The following is an 8,304-nucleotide window of genomic DNA, read 5'->3' on the forward strand; positions in this document are numbered from 1 at the left end:
CGGGGTGGGGATTCCTCTAGAGTAAACCCACCCCAAAGCATTTGCACATGTAGACATGTCCACTTTAAGGAATGTGGGAGTGGCAGGGCTGGTGGTGAGGGGGAGACCTGAGCATACATTTTTACTTTTTGTATTAGTCTCACAGGCTAGGGACAGAAATTACACATAAACCAGTATAAATTATCGGAAACCTGTTCTGTAACACAACAAAAGTTCAGTGCACATAAACTTCTTTCAAAATGGCTAAAACTGGTTTAAGATAAACCTGGAAGCATGGATGTAGTATCAAACTTAAGTAATTTAGATTAAATTGGTTTATTGAACTTCTGTCCCAGATCCTCTTCAGATTCAAGTTAACCCACAGTCTCCCAGCATCCCAGGATGCTTTTCACCTACCCCCCGCACCCAGCAAGGTGAGCAAGCTAGTTTTGGCCCAAGCTGTCTGCTCCAACCAAGCAGGGAGGCATGTTCCAACACCCCCTGGCTTCTGGCCTGGGCCACTGCAGGCAGGGGGCTGCATTGCTGGAATCAAAAGCGAATGTCTGTTCACTTGTTTATCAGTTGAATCTAACCTGAGACGATTGAATCAATCCAGCCTCGGGCTTTTTGACTGTACTTAGCCAAAGAGACAGAGAATATTATTCTCTTTTCAAACTTATATTGTTGTATCTGGAGCACATCAAGGAGAAAAAGAAACATTTGTGAAGCTAAAGCAAACTTTTTCTATTCCCTTCAACTTTATTTTACTTTATGTCTGGAATTAGTCAAGGAAAGAAGAGAAGCAAAGGCCTATGAGGCTGACTATAGTCAAAGCCAGTAACTCAATTCTCACAATGAAATGGGGGATTTTACCAGTGAAAAATTAGATAAAGCCACTGAGTCCTTCAACCACAGGTGGGTTCTCTGATATTAACACAAAACCCCTAATAAGTTATAAGGAATCAGAAGAGCATATTACTTCTTACTGTATGCTGGTATTGATGTTCTATCCAGTACTTGAGAAATTTTCACACAGTGTTAGTAGGGGCTGAAAATCCCCTCACACTTGCTGGGAAAATCCCCACCTCCCCAGTGAATATCTTGTACACCAGGCTTTTCTAACCTCCACACACTAGATATGCTGAAAGCAATGGGTTATTTTTTAACTAAACTAGAGTTGTGAAAAGCCTGTAACCCATCTTTTCATAGCACCACTGAGATATCATATAGAAGAATACCTGAGAAAACCTTCTGTAATAGTAGACCATAGCAGGAGTCTGCTGCCCCTTCCACCTCCATTCAGTGAATTATTTTTCAAAAATAAAAAGGAACTGGCATAGAAGCAACAGGAACTGGACAATTTGCTGTAGGTGTTATGCATGGTAGTGTTAACAGCAGCAGGAGTGCCATGAATATGGAAGTGAGAAGTTAACAGGAGGAAGAGACATTTGGAAGGAAGTATCTTGCTCAGCTTCTCATAAGGAAAAATAGTTTTAAAATCTTTAGCAGTGAAGCAAATTGGTAGAGTGTCAGTGGTTCAGCTGAAAACTCACTTGCACCTTATGGTCACCATCTGTGGTGTGGAACGTTTTCAACCTTGACAAAGCAGATTTGTCCAAGGATATTTCCTCTTTCTGAAATAAAAGAATTAGCTGAGGCAAAACCAGAACCCATGTTGGCACATCTACACTCAGGGTCTTTCTGGAAAACAGAGTATCACTGCAATAAGTGTCTGGTTGCCAACCTGTAAAAAAGAAAATAAAGCAGCTGTTTAAGTGCTAAGTAATACCAAGGGACACTGTCCCTGCCCTCTCCAGTAAACTTTTAAAGATGAAGAGTCTTTCTTAAAAGCCAGTAAGAAGACAGGATCATGCAGCAGGTGGTAACATCTGTGCCTATCGAATTCTGTCCTAAACAATCTGCTCCCTACTGTTCTCAGTGAGAAGCAGGAAAGAGAATCGGAGCGAGAAAGTTATGGGCGGAGTAGGGTAGAGACTCCTACTCAAAATGTGTTGTGGAAAGAGATCTTAATACCAGTATATTATTGCCTCCGTCCTCCTTTCAATGTACCTACTGTGGTAGAATACCCCCAAAAGCCAAGCTGGTTGAGAAGCACAAAATCAATACATAATTCAGATGCATATGCACAGCCAAGCTTTGTGTAACTACTGAGTAGGAAAGATGTACTGAGAGCGGAAGGAAAAGTCTATAACATGCTTCCTCCCGCTGACTTTTTGATCACCCTTCATTTAAGAGATGTCCACTGGCTTTAAGTTTACAATCCTACCATATTTTTGTGTTTTCAAAAATGTAAGTCAATAATTCAAATGAAAATGTTACCCAATGAAATTACACTTTTTGTAGGGAATGCTAGGATTTCTTTAAAATAATTAATTACTAAGGCTTGTTGGCAATTCTCCTACATATTGAAGGCAACCTTTGTTGTATTTTAGATTAATTATTCAAAGCCTGAACTGTATTGCTTCATTTGGGTTCAACAGATGCATCTCATGGCATTGCTTTCACTTTCAGACTGGATAAAATGTGCAAACTCTCCTCTCACAGATACTCACACAGGTGAGATTAAAATGGCGTCCGCTCTGATACAAATTAGAAATCTGCGGACTGCAAACAATCAAACCAGTAAAAATAATTAATTAAATATTTGATGTCTGCAAGCACAGGGAATCAAAAGGGGAGCGAGGACAGCTAAAGCAAATTTGTTTATTTAAAAAAAAAAACAAAAGTTGCTTTCTTGGGAGAAAATTGTCCTTTGGCGGAAATGTCCCAAAGGTGGATTATGAAGTTGTTGGGCTACCCATAGCACTGTGAGGGTCTGAAGTGGGGAGAGCAGGCTCTGTGGGGTTATACCCTCTACCCATGCAAGTGGGCAGAGCACTAAAGGAGAATGAGTACACCTAAGTGTGTTCCTTTATACAGAACTAAAAGGGAAGTGGAAATGTGGCCCTCAACAGGGTGTTTTATTTCATCTAGTTCCAATATTTAAAAAGTGGAGCAAACATTGTAAGTGTCTCAATCTGGATAGGGACTCCAGAGATGTTTGGTTTACTTCTTGGCTCTGCTACAAACTTCCTGTAAGACCTTAGGCAAGTCACTTAATTATGCTATGCCTCAGTCCCCCAAGTCTATAAAACTGTGATAAAATTGCCTCCTTACCTCAAAGGTATTATATGAGAATGAATTAATAACTGCCTGTGAGGTGTGCAGATAGTGTGGATTTGAGGGCCATAAAAGTACTTACATAAATAGATAGATCCATTAGCTGAACATTTTCTTGTCTCTTTGCTTCTAATGGGATACATTATTTTTTCTGACCACAACCCTCAGTGTCACAGCCATTTTAAATTTTACGTTGACCTTTAAAATCCTATTGAAAAGCATTACCAATTACCACAATAGCTAGGTATTTTTCAACTGCCTAATATCTAGCACCTGCTTGTTGCTTGATTCTTGAGGATCATCCCTTTCTCCAACCCTGGAGAGTTTATGAAAAATATAAGATAGCATCTCAACAAGTTCCACCTTAGCAGAGATGAGCATCCTTGGGGCACTTAGTAGAACACAACCAATGTGGCTATATTTAAATATATAACTTCCAGTACTGTTATGCAGTGTCATGAGCTCCAGATACACAGGAAGTATTGCAATGTGAATTAAGCATTTTAACTAAAGACAAAGGTAGAGCTGTGTAATGGCATTGTCTGCCTGCAAAAACCACAAGAAAGGGCATAGCTCTCACCATCAAGAGTTACATGTGTAACACTGGCCTTTAAAATGTGTGACAGTGACTCAGAATGAGGAACACAAGAAAAGCGGCAGAAGAAGCAGTTTGTCAAAATGCGAGATTCATTTCTTCAACAGCTATAACCTCAAGTTCCTGATTCAGCATCTTGAATACCTATAATTTATGATTACAAAGTGAAATGGCACCATGTTTGCATAGAATGGGGGCAAATGTGGATTTATAATGAAGGACATTTGGAAGGTCAGAGAGGTCTCAAATAAGGACCATTGTTATTAAGGGGGCTGCAAGTTGTCTGTGTGGTCAGTAAGTTACTGAGGGCTTAACAAGGTTTTAAAATGTTAAGAAAATGGAGGGTGAAGTCTTGACCCAACTGAAGTCAGTGCAACATTCCCAGGACTTTACCAAGAGTTTGTAAAATGCCCAAAGTTGAAGATTAGGGCTCAAAAGAGAAATCAAAATAAGCAGATAAATAATAAATTAAATAACATAAATGAAAGCCTCCTGGAAATGAAAACTGATTAGCCAGATTTCACAGAGGGTTTCAATTAAGTCTGTTTCTCATTTTGTTTATCCGTATTTAATATGGATACGTTCTGTAAAGGATTTTCTTAACATTTCATTAAAGGGACAGTCAGGTAAAAAAAAAAAAGAAACTCCTGAACAAATATGTCACCAACAACACGGTAGATGATTAAAATTGAAAGTCCCCTTTATTTTCATTGTTGAAAATAGCATTTGATTGTTTTCCGGGGTTATCTCAGAATAGATGATGAAAATGAAGTACTCTATTTTTTCCTCCTGCTGCACAGGGGCAAGTGAATTAATGTTACTGAGCGCTCTCTTCACTCTCCTGGGTTTGTCAGACTGGAATATTGGTCACCCTTGGTCAATATTGGTTTGAGGGTTGTGCTGTATGATTCATTTGTTGCATCCTGAAGTAAGAGGGGGAATTCCCAATTGTGTTCATTCAGTTACCTGTCATCTTGGTCTGTCTGTCTTTCTGTCTGTGCCCGTGGGACCTTGGGAATGGGAAAAGTGCAGTTCAGTATTTCTGTCTAGTTGGAATATTTTGAAAAAGGGGAGGGCTCTGTGGATTTCACAAAGAACAGCTTTACTTCAGTCGTTAGGCATCTGCTGCTAATGCACTCCCTTAGCCTTTTGTTTCCACAGTGTCTTGACTTCTTCCTTTCTCTCCTCTGGGCTTGGAAATTTTCATTGTCAATTTTTCTATTTTAATTATTTTCCAAATCCCTCTAAAATAGTGTATCAGCAAAGGTTTCAAATTCCACAGGCAATTTACATGCACCAAACTAGAAAACAAGTGGCAATTGTGGTGAAGATGGTTTCACTGATGTGGATGTTTGTGCATTGTGAACTGGACTGAATCTACTAGGTCATGTCAGATATTCTCCCAAACACACAGCGGTAGCTTTGAACACAACCCAGAATTAAACTGGTGACACAGAGGTGAAATAATCTATATGCCATCACCAAACCTCCAGAGCCATCCTCTTCCACAAAATGTCATTTTAAAGGGAGTTTTGTTTCACAGGAAACGTAACTGTTAGACAAAAGGAACCACAGGCACATATCTACCCTGGCAAGGCATTAGTATGTTGCAGAGTGATATAAATGTTTATTATATTGGTTTGAATTAACTTCATTATCTCCTTCTCCTTTCCACTGCTAATTCTAGACCACTGTTTCCATTTCTTTAGTATTTTTAAACCTGAGTCTTGAGCTAACACTATTTGTTAATCCTATTTTAATTTAACTTGTTAATTCCTCCAGTAAATAGTTAAAGGGTGCAACACTTCATCTGACAGAGTCAAATGCTATCTATTTGCAGAAGTAAGGATGCATACACTGAAATCTCATTGGGCATTCATTTAAAAGAGGTACAGCAATCAGCAATGGTAAACCTACATTACATGGTGACCTTTATCCCACACATTCTCACACAGCATATTGCACATGCTTGCTGTGCTTCAGCATCGTTACATGGGTGCAAATAAGTAAGAGGTGTATCCTCTGTGTGGGAGTAAATCTCAAGCCCTTTGCACACCTGCTGTCTTAGTCATAAGTTCATGGGGGTAAAAAGGAGTAGTATGTGGGCAGACGCATGCTGTGACTGAGGAGACATGGGCTTAAGTGTGAGCCTCGGCACGCAAATGGGGATTTTAGCTATGCATTCCTCTCATGAGGCAGTAGTTTGGCAGACAGGCAGCAGTGTTTTCACTAACCCTGATCCTGCACTCACTGAGTTGCTCTTTATTTTGTGCTAATGTAATCCACATGGTTTATCTTGAGGTGTTGACTTTGGCCAAAACAAAGGGAGAAAAACAATCAGGAAGAAACCGTTATGATAGCTGTGTCTTTGCGTACGTACAGAGGGCCGGGCAACTCGTACGGCCCAGAAATAAGGTGCATGCTCAGTACTTGTTTCTGCAGCAGTAAAGGGAACTTGCATTGTGGGCCAGTCACCTAACAGGTCACTCCCAGTCACTTTTCTGCTGCTCTAAACACCAGGATTTGTAACTCGGGAGTTTAAAAGGCCCTGTGGATTCAACAGCTGTTTAGTTCAGGATTGAGATGCTTAAGCTGTAAGGGCCAGTTCCCAAAATCTATAGTAGTTCAGACACAAGCTACACATTTACTGCAGTGGAGGAAGCCAGTCAACCAGTCCAAGACTGGGATAGTGATAGCATCGGAGACCTCACAATGTGTGTTGACAGGGTGCTGAAGTACTTGGAAAGGACTGGCATGCTGTCATTCTTCTCAAGTCCTGAAGAGCCCAAGTGACACATACCACGTGTTATGATCATGCCATTAAGCAGGGGTGGCAAACGCATGGCCGGCAGGGCAGATCTGGCCTGTGAAGCCACTTTTATTTGACCTGTCAGGCTACCTGTTAGTCACTGGAAGTCAGGGGCCAAGGTCAGCGAGGGACTGGCTTGCCACAGAAGCTGTAGCCCTTGGGCCCCAGTACACGTGGCGATCAGCAGCAAAAGAGTCCCGAGAAGACAGAACTCCAGCAAAGAGTTAAGCCGCGGTCCAAGAAGAAGAGGAACATAATAGTTGTACACAATATTGCCTCAGCATTCCCTGTCCCATTACACTTATATGCACAATGCTCCATATCTGCACTGTGCAGGTTCAAGCCCAAAATAAATGGAAAATGATCTTAAGGAAATATGAAACAAGCCTTGTCTTGACTCATTATTTTTCTAAGGCAGGTCATTTCTGTAATTTCAAAGTAGAGCAGGGAGCAGATCCTAGGCATAGACTTTGGAGCTGCCAAGTGACATGATATCAGAGCCTTTATTTAAACAGGAGGGGAAATTCTGACGACCAACATTAGCTGGGAAGCTGCAGCATTGAGATAGGTGTGGTACTATTTCATACTGCTGCATCATCAGTGCAGGGCTCTGAATAGATCCAACAGTGGTAAACAATGTTGGTGGCATTAATCAGGAAACCATATCCAGATGCCTCACGCAGAGGCATCCAGAGGCCATGGTGATGTATGGCAGTATCTTGATTTTCCACTGAAGCCACAAGTAAGAGTAAGTTGGTGTATGGTCTGATGAGATTCCCCTCTGTCTGACAAACTAAGGACTGCAAAGAGTTCAGTTGTAATATAGTGAACATTTGTATGGTTCCATCCCAGAGGAACTCTAAGTGCTTTACAGCAGAAAACAATATTATATATAGAAGTCACTACCCCTTCCACTTAAATGCTGACACCACTAAGGTGAAACATGGAAACTGTTAAGGGCTCAGTTGTTCTATAGAAGTAATTGGTAATTTTGCTTCTGCTTCAGGGGTAAGATCAGGCTGTAGCAGTGCACTGTAATACGACGCAATATTCTAATTTAGGAAAGGAAAGGAAAGGTATTTAGGATGAAGACCACAATTAAAATTTCTGCAAAATATAGGTGGTTAGAAGCAACTGTTCCTTTCAGACTGTTGACAAGGACGTCAGAGGAAACATACACCACTTCTTGCAAAAAGTATCAAGGGATTTTTAATAACCACAAATAGCTAGGCCTTTGCTTTTATGTATCATTTTTAATATAGCACCTGAACAGAAGATTGTTCTCTAACCACAAATCAGAGTATAAACTGAAAACTGACACAGAAGGAAAGAATAGATCATATGGGTCATGACAACCACTTCCTGCATCATGGAAATATTTCTTGGTGGTCTTCAGCTGCTAGATTGACCCAACTCTATTCTGAAAGGTAATTTTATTTCTGAAAGTAAGCCTTTTCCACAGTGATGCAGTCCACAAGCTGGAGGACACTTTCTCACCATCTCCATGTGCAACAGAACTTCACTGTGGGTTCTGAGATGAACTAAATTAATTTGGGTGATCCTTAGAATCTCCCCTGGAAGGAAGATCTTTCTCAGTGAGCCCAGAATACATGTCTTTTAAGAATTTTCTTTTATATAAACACTGGATTTTCAAAAGTTCTCAAACTCTTAAAGACAAAACACAAAGCACCTATGCTTTTTCCTAGTGATTACGTTCTTTTCTACATCACCCTTTCCAAAT

The sequence above is a fragment of the Gavialis gangeticus genome, unplaced genomic scaffold (assembly GCF_001723915.1).
Source record: "Gavialis gangeticus isolate Ggan-Ray unplaced genomic scaffold, GavGan_comp1, whole genome shotgun sequence".
Lineage (NCBI taxonomy): Eukaryota > Metazoa > Chordata > Crocodylia > Gavialidae > Gavialis > Gavialis gangeticus.